General features: G+C 39.6%; 1 pseudogene; it reads left to right on the forward strand.

Annotated features, from left to right (window-relative positions):
• Window positions 1-3,632: 3,632 nt before the first annotated feature.
• LOC120111514 lies at window positions 3,633-5,119 on the forward strand (annotated as a pseudogene).
• Window positions 5,120-10,869: the final 5,750 nt, after the last annotated feature.

Raw genomic sequence — 10,869 nt, forward strand, 5'->3', positions numbered from 1 at the left:
TTGTTAACCAAGTGCGCTCATGAGAGAGATAAAGAAGGCGGAAGATAGAACGAATATTTTTAGAAAAAAATAATATTCTTAAATAACGATCTCTTGGTGCTAAATAGTGTTCTATCCTTGATGAGCAAGTTATTGAATTATAAGGGCTTTTAAATATAAAATTAACATTTAATTCAATGAATTGATGATTTGGATGGGGTCATCCATCCCATGCTTTTTCATTAGTAGATTTGCCTTTAACTTGTATATCATACCGGCAACAAATTAATTAAAAACAACAAACACCACATAATAAATACTTTAAAATAATAGATGAAGGAGATATAAGACGCTTGAATGCCATTCGATATACATAAAAGTTGCATAGAAAAGAAAGTTTATGGGGTATATTCCATGCGCATATTTAATAGACTTGATTTGGAGCTGCCCATGTTGCAAAAGATACGTGTTTACATGGTCATAAATTAATAATGATGAACCGGTCCCAAAGAGGCTCCTTGTTTTGTTCACGAGAAAAGTTTCTTTGCCTGGTGGCTTAAGAGGTTACATGCAATGACAAGCGGCCATGCCTCAAAAAGATGGTCCGGGTAGAATTTCCATGTGAACCGGTATAGGCCCCACAGCATTTTTCCTGCTCCAAATCACCTATCCAATGAAAGAATGAAACCTACCAATGAAGGATATTTATTCGCAGGAGATACTACTGATATAAGATCGATGAGAATCGAACTAAACGAGACGACTGAGATGGGGAAGAACTAGTCTCCTTCAGAGGTGACTTGCAAGAACGTTGCTTGCTAAAAAGTTTTCGATAAGAGACTCTCCGATACCTAAATTAGAATAATAGGATATCAGTATAAAAGGAAGAAATTTTTAAAAAATAAAGCTTTTCAATGAGCTTATTTGAGGACCTCGGAACTAATCTTTATATAGGATAGTCTACCAATATGTTACCTGATTTGGCGTGACGTGCCATAATTGCCAGGCAACGGTTACCTGCATAGTTACAATGTGGGAAATATTTCACGTGAGCAGCATGCAGTAGTAATTACGCAGATTATATATTGATAGCAGTGCTGTCATAACTACCGTTTTTATTAGCGCGCGCAGAATATCTCCTCAATTTTGATTGAAGTTGTTTAGCTCGGTTAATATCGAGATCAAGGAGGTTAGTATAATTTGAGGCCGTGATGTCTAATATTTCTTCCATCAAAATCTATCTCTCGCAATTTAAGGAGCTACTTAAACCCATCTCCACTTTTTTTCACTAAATCTACAATTAATCAAATTATACCGTACAATTTTATATTAGGACAAGAAAGCATTTTTCGTAGAAAATGTTTGCGTTGCACCATTTCCTTTGTTTTTGCACCAATTTTGCAGCAGGAATATGGGCCTTCTCACGGTTAAGTATAGTGAGAGGCCGGCTTATAAAAACAAAAAAAAAAAGAAAAAAGAAAAAAAAAAAAAAGAAGAAGAAGGGGAGAGTATGCTTGAGTTTTGGCAACTCGCCCCGATTAGATGGGCGCGGTGGACGCACCCGCTACTTTCTTAAGAGTAAACCCCCCGTGATAAGAACTAAGAACCTGAAGGAAGGTAAAGGTTAAAAAAGACACGCGTCAGTTGGTGCGGGACCCGCCCGGTCAGCTTTGTCCTTTTCTGCTATCGCTGTCGTCATCTTTCCTTTCCTGTTCAACCGATGGAAAAAAGATGCCCCTACTCTGCCATCCTGGCCCCACCACTGACGGATCATCTGCACCGTCCAATTTCCTGGACCCACCCGTGAATGGGACTATTTCTCATCTGCCACCATCCATTTGGCTCTCATTCGTGATTCGGCACCGTCGGTCCTCCCGAGGGTCCCATCCATTGAACGATGGTGGTCGGCAGCGAGCGCTGATCATCGAGGAGGCCATCCCCGACGGCAGTTGCTTGGTTTAAATTGTTCGGTAAAATCCGAGGGAATCGGATTCCCCTCCTCCTTTTCTGTTCTCGTTGATTACATCCGTTTCCCACCGGTACCCAAAAAAAAAAAAAACGGAAGCAACGGTCCGCATCGCAAACTGGATTCGGTTTCCCGGTTCTGTTCTTGTGGACGGTATACGGCTCCAGAAAAAACATGGAGTACAAAAAGGGGGTCCCATCCACTAGAGCCTGTTTTTGAGCATTATGTTGTATGTACCAACCGTATTCAATACGTATTTCTTAATTTATTTTCCTGACAGTCATGAATAGGAGGAGGAGTATTTCAGAAGCCACGCTGCTGCTCTGATTTTGATGCATGAAGCCAGAAAAAGGGAGGAGAGAGAGAGGGAGAGGGTGGGGGGAGAGCAGTACTGTGCAAGCTTCATACCTTTGTCAACCTTTTTTTTTACTGCACCTGGCTCTCTCCTCAGCCTCTGTCTGAGGAGGCATCTCAGATACAGTGAGAGAGAGAGGAGGAGGAGAGAAGACGAAGGTGGGTTCTCTGCTTCACCCTCTGGTCTCTGGGCTGCCCTCATGCATTCATGGGCTATCGTCATATGCCCTCTTGGATTTAGCCTCCGGGAGCTCGTGAAATCTGATGCTTTCCCTTTTCCATTTATTCTATAATTTGACGCATCTTTTGTAGTCCTTTTGTGGAGGTGCTGCTTTCTGGGTTCCATTTTGGGTTTTGGAGGCAGCAGGTCTATTTCCAATCCTCTTTTTTTTTTTTTCCTTCATCCTTTTCGTTTTGTTTGCTTGGATTTTTTTTTCCCTTGATCTTTCATATTCTTAGAGTTAATGTTTCCAAATCGGTCATAATCTGGCCTTTACTGACGATTTCAAGTTGCTCTTTGGTGATACGATCTCGAGACCTCTTTCGATGCATCTATTTTAATTTTCCTTGTGTTAGTGCTTGTATTTGGATGAACAATTGGACGGCTGTCTATTTCCTCTGTCATCTACTTGTATGCATGGCCCCGGTGGCGTTGCAAGTCTCTTTTTTGATGCCTACATTCGTCGATATATCTCAATCCGTCTTCTTTTCTAAAGCTTGTGCGTTTTCTTCGTTGTTACTGATGTCTTTTCAGTGCATTCATGGAGTTCGTCTCTCATGGGCTAATTTATAATGTTGGTTTCCCCTGATGTCCCTTGTTCAATATGAATCATCATCTGAACATATCTCTAGAGATGTGATCATTTATGGAATGAATCTTCATATTGATTTGCTCTTTCATAGCAGGCTTTTGTGAACAGTTTCGGTTTGTAATCTTTATATCTGTGAGACCACGATCATCCTTCTTTGTTTCTTGCGTTCCTTTTGATCGATGTATGCTTGTTACCTGGTTTCTTCCATTCTAAAAAGGTTTTCTTTGTTCTTATTAATATATTTTTGGGGTACAGGAATCTCTTGTTCTCTAGGCGGGAGGAGGGAAGTAGGTTTGAGATAATGCTGAGGCAGAGGAGCAGGCCGGTGCAGAGGGAGCAAAGAAAAGACCACCTGATGCCTGATGGCCGGATGCAAAGGGCCAGGAGCACCTCCTTCTTCAGCGTCCCCGGCCTCTTCGTGGGGTTCAGCGCCAAGGGCTCGGCAGATTCGGAATCAGCGAGGAGCCCTACCTCTCCCTTGGACTACAAGCTCTTTTCCAATCTGGGCAGCTCCTTCGTGAGGTCCCCGAGATCACCAGGCCCTGAGGGGCAGCCGAGGAGCTGGGACTGCCCCAGGGTGGGCCTTGGCCTCGTGGATTCTCTCAACGACGAGTCCAAGGCGGGCGGCAGGGTGCTGGGGTTTCTCCGAGACCAAGAACATACTGCTTGGGTCACAGCTGAGGATTAACATCCCAACCCCCAAAACCCTGCCTGAGATCGTCTGGGTTTCTGCACAAGCTCACGTAGGATCGCCTTCCTCCCGATCCGGCTGCTCGAAACTGGCCGTGGGATCCGAAGGAGCCGAATTGGAGCCTGGGGAGTTCGGAAAAACTCGATCTTGGTCCGCCGATATCGGTAGATCATCACTTCCCTTGGCTCGTTTTGTGTACCGTAGTCCCAAGTCCAGTTCTGAATTTTTTCCATCCGATTCGAAGAATTCCGCCCCGGATGCTTCTCGATTAGTTAGCAAGCCCACCAATTTTGACAATTTGTCGGGGTCTCTCCCGATATCCCTTGGCTCCTCTCATGGATTCATCTCTTCTCTCTCCGCGAGCGAGATCGAGCTCTCGGAGGACTATACCTGCATAATTTCCCATGGTCCTAACCCTAAGACGACGCACATTTTTGGGGATTGCGTTCTTGAAAGCCACCCGATTCAGTCGCCGGATTCTAAGAATAAGCTTGGAAAAGAGGGGGAGGCTCATCTTGGCTGGTCAAGTGCCCCGTGGATTCGCCGCCCTGCCCCTCCAATGATTTCTTGAGCCACTGTTTCTCTTGCAACAAGAAATTGGAGGGGAAAGACATCTACATGTATAGGTTCGTCTTCTGATGCTCTCTGGTTTCTTTGACACGGAATTTTAATCCTTTTAAGCACTCATCTCTTTCTTCTATCACGAGGATTAGCAGTTTCAGTGTCTGAAAAAAATTCTTGTATGCGTTGCAGAGGTGAGAAAGCATTCTGTAGCTGCAATTGCCGCGAGCAGGAAATTTTTGATTGAAGAGGAAACGGAGAAGCCTACAGCTGATTGTTACGATGCTTCTGATTCATCATTTCATGAGGATATTTTCCTTGCCGGGATGGTCGTGGCGTCGTAGGCTGGGGGATTGATTGATGAGTCCCAACCCATTAGTCTTTGAGTGGTGAGTCTCCAAGGTAAACAATTCGATCATCTGTTTATGAAGAGCTGTTTGTGTGAGTCTGTAGCAGCCATGGATGATCACCATGTACATTCATCTGTTTGCTGGTGTTTGTTTCGGCACTCATGGTGATATTGGTGGGTTGTGGCTGGATATTGCCCTCTTTTTTTTTTCCCCCCCTCTTTTGCCTGGGATTTGCATTATGGATAAGCTTTCCATTCTCTTATAGTTTTGGTCGGAAGGGGTGTTAGAGACTGCATGGGCTCCCTATTTTTTTTTCCCTTTCTTCGTTCCCTCCCTTGCAGTAGTTAATGTAATATCTCCATGAACTTTATAAGCTAATGAGTATGAGCCATTTTTAGGTATGTTATATATTTCTTTTGCTTTGTTCTGCTTGTTTTTCTATTGTTGGATACTGTCTTTGCAATTGAAACATTGATGGATTTGTTCAAAGCATAGAGCGCTTAATTTACACATAGGCTCTGGTTTTTTTTTTTTTTTGTTGATGTAAAGGGAGGCAAAAGGAGCTATCCAATTTTTATTGAAGATTAAACATATTTACAACAAAAATGAGGGGCAGAGATGAGTTACATTGTCAAGAGAGGAGAGAAACAGATGTAAGAAAAAGAAGCTAAATAGTTTCAAATCAAGTGTCTGATGATCAGGATAGGAATTATTGATGCTCGTAAAAAGAAGCAGTAGAGGAAAGGACCTCATCCAAACCTACAAGCAGGAGCATTCATTGTCTGAAAGTTCTAAGCAATTTTACAAAAATTTCAGGCCAACACTTTCCTGCTATACTAGCTTCTTTTGAACTTGAAGAGCTATGTTTTGTTGATCTCAGAAGACTAAGTTGTTGTACCCTTTTCCACATCCGAATGAGACTTAAAAAAAAGCACCAAAATTCAGAATGGCCACAACTTCCAAATTTCACAGAAAAATCTCACTTAAGAGAGTCCATAACCAATTTCATACTACGTTTGGTACTTCCTCTGAAGCATAATACAACCTGCTGGAAGGCATTAGAGGACGAACAAAAGCTGTAGCCGAAGAAAACTAAGTTGCAATCCCTCAAACATTGAAGAAGCTGATTGTAGCTGAGGCACAGGTCGAAGGTGGGGTTGCATGACAGTTGAATAGTAAGTAGGACATAATATGCTCCAATCATATTTGACTTTCAAGAGCATATATCAGAAGAGATGTAGTTGGCTGAAATTTCATCATATGCAACCAAGGCAAAACCATGCTGACAAGGGAGAACAGGATCCACCTGAAATGAGAGCATTCTCCGGTGAAAAAAAAAATCAACTGCATTAGTCATCCATAAGCTTAGAGACAATATTCTTCACTTTGGACCAAATTCTTTTCAGTTGCATCTGCATACTAAGATCACATAACCTCGACTAATCATTGAAAATTCGAAGTCCCTCTGTAGTAATTGAGACAATTGAAAATTTTTTATTTAGAAAAATTTTGGTGTTCCGCTCCTTCCAATCGGTCTAACATATAGGAGCAATCAATATAAGAATGACGGACTGAGCACATTTTGTAAAATAACTCAACCTCTAATTAATGCATAGATTTTAAAACTTAGTTGAGGATGAAACACCTTAAAAGATGAACAGATGGTCTTCTATATAGTAGAAAAGAACTTACAGGTGCAAAAGAGATGATCAACAGTCTCGTTTGCATCATAGCACAGAGCACAACCGCCAAGATGCTTACCCAACTTTTTTTCAAGGTTGTCTCTAGTGTTAAGCTTCTTTTTCCAACACAACTAAAGAAAGCATTAGATTTTAAGTGATATTGAAGGTTTCCACAATGAGTAAGCAAATCTATATTTGATACCTCTGGTGTTCAAGAAGTGGTAAAGTGATTTTGTGGAGAAGGATCCATTACTATTTAGTTGCCAACATATTTGGTCTTCTACCTGATTAAGAGTGATCGACACGAAAAGAGATGAAAGATTATCGACCTGGTTTCGAGCTTCCAAGGAGGCAGAAGATAGCCTTCTAAGCTTCCAAGACATAGAATGTGGGTTGTAGTGATTGGCAACAGTGCCATATTTTCTCCTACTATGATTATATATAGCTAGAAATAGGAATTGGAGAGGTGCATCACAAACCCAAGAATCTTTCCAAAATAGTGTATCATGTCCATTGCATAAATTGATATTGAATCTATAGTTATGTCTGATGTCATTCTCTTGCTCTCTCTCTCTAGCTCTCATATACCGTATATCATGTCCCAAATTCAGGACATAATATGACCATGCTACTAAAGGAACAACTCAAAATAACACGAAGCCAATCATTATATTGTTTTCAAATCTATCTCAAACAAAATATAATAAATAAAAGTTTAATTTTATTATTCATTAAATAATAAAGTAAACATCGATTCAGAGCTTCTAAATTCAATCATAAATATTATATATATATATATATAAATATTTTAAAAATTATTAAGCTACAAATTCATAGCCAACTAAAGAACGAAAGTTTTATTACAAAATCACCAAGCTTGCTAGTGCGAACTCTAAGCCTGAATCATTTTTTGTTCCTACTGATCCTACTCGTTTGAAAAGAGAAAAATAAAGATATACGAGCGATATAGCTTAGTAAGTAAATCTTACACTACCTTACTGAATTAAGCATAAATTTTTTTATGCCAATGCATCATTTAAAAAAATAATAATAATTATTGCAAAAATAAAGCAATTTATAGTATAATATATTAAAGTAAGCCATAAAGCAAATCATGCACGAACAAATTATCCATCTTTCATAAACATAATTTTAAGTTTATATTGCAAATAAATTCGTAAATCATTCTTTTGTTATTGAGCAACATTTAAAATATTACTCACAAATATTTGTGCTACAGTCATTTTATACCCATGACAGGGCCATGTTTCGTAATCGATAAAGATTCATGTTTCGCATGCTAACTTTATACCTATTTGTAGGACCATTTCGTATGGATGCTACCTCCATATATCGATCTTTTTCAATTCTAAGGAGTCATCATAGCTATCTGAGAGCTTTTAGAATAAGTATATATATTTTTTAAAAGATACAGAAAAATAGATAAAAAATACTAAATGGTATGATCAGATGCATATTTTATAACAAAGCTACTTTTATTAAAAATATTCATGGAACTATTTTTCATAATAAAGTATGATTTTTATAATATATATGTTGATCCATAATTTAAGAGAAATAAGATATTTTTACTGACAAAATTATGTGCATGGAAATATGATAATTTGAAATATATTGACAAGTGCAATACCTACCTATCTCCTTTCGCCTTAAACCGTCAAATTTTGCTAGGTGAATCTGCTAGACGTATTTAAAATATTAAAAATAAAATTAATTTTTATTTGATGACTTTAATAGAATTAAAATATTAAGCGAAGGGTTGACCAGCCATACAACAGTTTCGGGTGGGTCGGGTCTAAACGATTCGCTCGTTGAATCATAGGTCCACGAACTCGATCAGGGCTAAAATCGTTCAACAAGATTCATCAAGACCAGGATGATTGGTCTAATAGGCAGTCCAGGCATCAGGGCAGTTAGAACCTCTTTACAAAGGTCATCTCAGGTTCAAGAAAAAGCTAGAATACTACACTGGGATCCATAAGGCTATTTAGAGAGAGAAGCAAGGAGAGAGAGAGAAAGAAGAGAGATGGGTCTTCTTCTTTCTTTCTTTTTTTTCTTCTACCTTCTCTTCTTTGAGAGAACAGGGGAAGTAAGAGGAGAAAGGTAGGAAGTGGTGGTGGTCCAGCAGGGGGGTGGCAGTGGCAGGCAGCGGTGAGCGGCCAGCGGCGGTGGCCAGCCGGCTGAAATCAACCTACAAGCATGGTCCAACAGAGGCGATTTTTTGGCTTAGTGGGTCTTGGTCCGAGCCCATTCATAGGCGGCTTTGAGCGAGACCTCCTCCTGTCAAACTGCACATTGGTTGCTTCTGAGCTACTCCCATTTCGTTCATTGTCCAATTACCCTCCCTTATCTGTTTCTATCTTCATGTGTGTTTGAAACTGCAATCATCCAGAGAATATTACTTGCAATCATGCGGTGTTTGCCATTCAAACGAGCATATTACTTGCAAACAAAACGGAGGACATCAATCTCAGACAGCCATAATTTTTTTTTTTTTTTGATTACCAAGCAATAAATGAACCAAGCCAGATCTGCATCATTCAAATGGGCAGGAGCCAGAGTGTTCTGCGTGAAACTTACCTTGGCTTCTTAGACTCTCATACCATGCTGGCAAGCAACCTGGGTTATTCCATGCTTGTTTTGGCAATTGACATACAGACCTATCAAACTAATATTTAGAAAATTGTCATCACCTGGGAAGTTCAAATATTACAATCTGGACATGGACCACCCTTGGTTGTCCACAAGCCCAATTTGGTTCACGAATCGTCGCAGCTGGGTTGAATTTGATGTATTATGGACTGTCGAAAATGCCCTTGACTGTCAGATAAAATAACAAAAAGCCGATGGTTCGTGATTTCGTCCTTGTTTTGCTTTCCGTGGGATCGCTATTTGGACCGTCCGTCAGCAGTATGGGCGCACGGAAAAGACTCCGTCCATGGTGCAATCAGTAGACCCTCCTCTGGGGTTGCATACAATGCCTGATGTGATGGTAGGGCCCGTGCAATTAATTGCCAGTGATCGCGTTAAATCACGTTTTTTTTTTTTTTTGGAACCTGATGTTTCTAGGCAATTAGTTGTTATACGGACGGTTAGATGTCATTTACTAACTAGGAAATCTAATTTTGCCAGTGATCCTATAGAATTCCCCTAAATTTGGCGGATTTTTATTGGCTGTGCAACCAATGCCAATATCTAATACACTAGGTGGTTAATTTCATGTGATAAAAAAGACTTCAGTTAATTTCTTCTGAACCTCTCCAAATTGATGATCTCCTTAATTGTAGAAATTTTCTATAATCCATACATACAAAAAGTAGAAATATATTTTCTCTATTTGTAATGTCGGATTTCAAACTTACAGCTGGAAGAAGTAAAGTTTAAAACAACCGCAGTAGCAATAATGGGCCTATGGGCTTAAGAATCTAGGTGGTGGTTAACTGCGGGACAAAACTTTAGGCCTAGGCCTAGGCGATAGCTATAGCGACACCAATAGAAAGCCGTGTTGGATTAGTCGACTTGGTGAATTCCCGCGCGAGCTAAGTGTGATATTTCAAGCTAAAAGAAAAAATAAAAATAAAAAAGGACGATACTTTTAGAAGTGATACCCTACGCTAGCACCAAGCAAGACAAAAAGAAGCCAATCGCTTCCGAATTGGGATATGATTTAGATGGGATGTTGATTTGATCTTTTATGCTGATGGTATTGCCTTACTACCTCTTCTTTGTGGATTCACGTCTTTCTTTTAAGATGTATTATTTACTTGGTGACTCAGAACGCATGAAAGTGAAAACCCCAAGCGTAAGCCCCGAGACAAATTAGGTATCTTTGATTTTATCTTCTTTATATGAAAGCAGCTTCTTTTATCAGATTGACTTTGGAATTGATAACCTGTAATCCTTCTGATAGATGATAAACTTTCAGTATTTCAGTAAAAAAAAAAAAAAAAAAACATTCAGTCGATAAAACAAAACTTAAGATATTGCCAGGAAAAACATAAATTTGTTATCAACCATAATTATCTAGTTTTTTCCAACTATGTCAAAAACTATAAAATTTCTCAAAAAATTAGAAAAAAATAGCAAGCCTTCTTTTGTCCAATTAGATGTTCTGGTCCCTGTTATATAGATTTTTTTTAAAAAAATCGAAATTTATCAATCAGAGGGCACCAATATGATGCTTAAAAGCATAAAGCGAATGAAGCATTTTCTAGAACGCGTTTGAATAGGAACTTAATTCTTTGTCAAGAGTTTAATGCACAATGGGCTGGGCCGGGCTTCAGAAGTGCTGATCCGGTGTGCTTATTCCGGAGAGGGTTCAATTAAAAAGTCACCCAAATTTATTCGAGTTTTTTGGGCTAACACCTGGTTATTTCGATCGATCTTGCAGTGCCTAATTTTCTATTAGTAAACTCAATCGTTTGTATTTTTATGGGTCTGTTGCACCTAACTT

This window comes from Phoenix dactylifera, chromosome 8, assembly GCF_009389715.1.
Source record: "Phoenix dactylifera cultivar Barhee BC4 chromosome 8, palm_55x_up_171113_PBpolish2nd_filt_p, whole genome shotgun sequence".
NCBI classification, from domain to species: domain Eukaryota; kingdom Viridiplantae; phylum Streptophyta; class Magnoliopsida; order Arecales; family Arecaceae; genus Phoenix; species Phoenix dactylifera.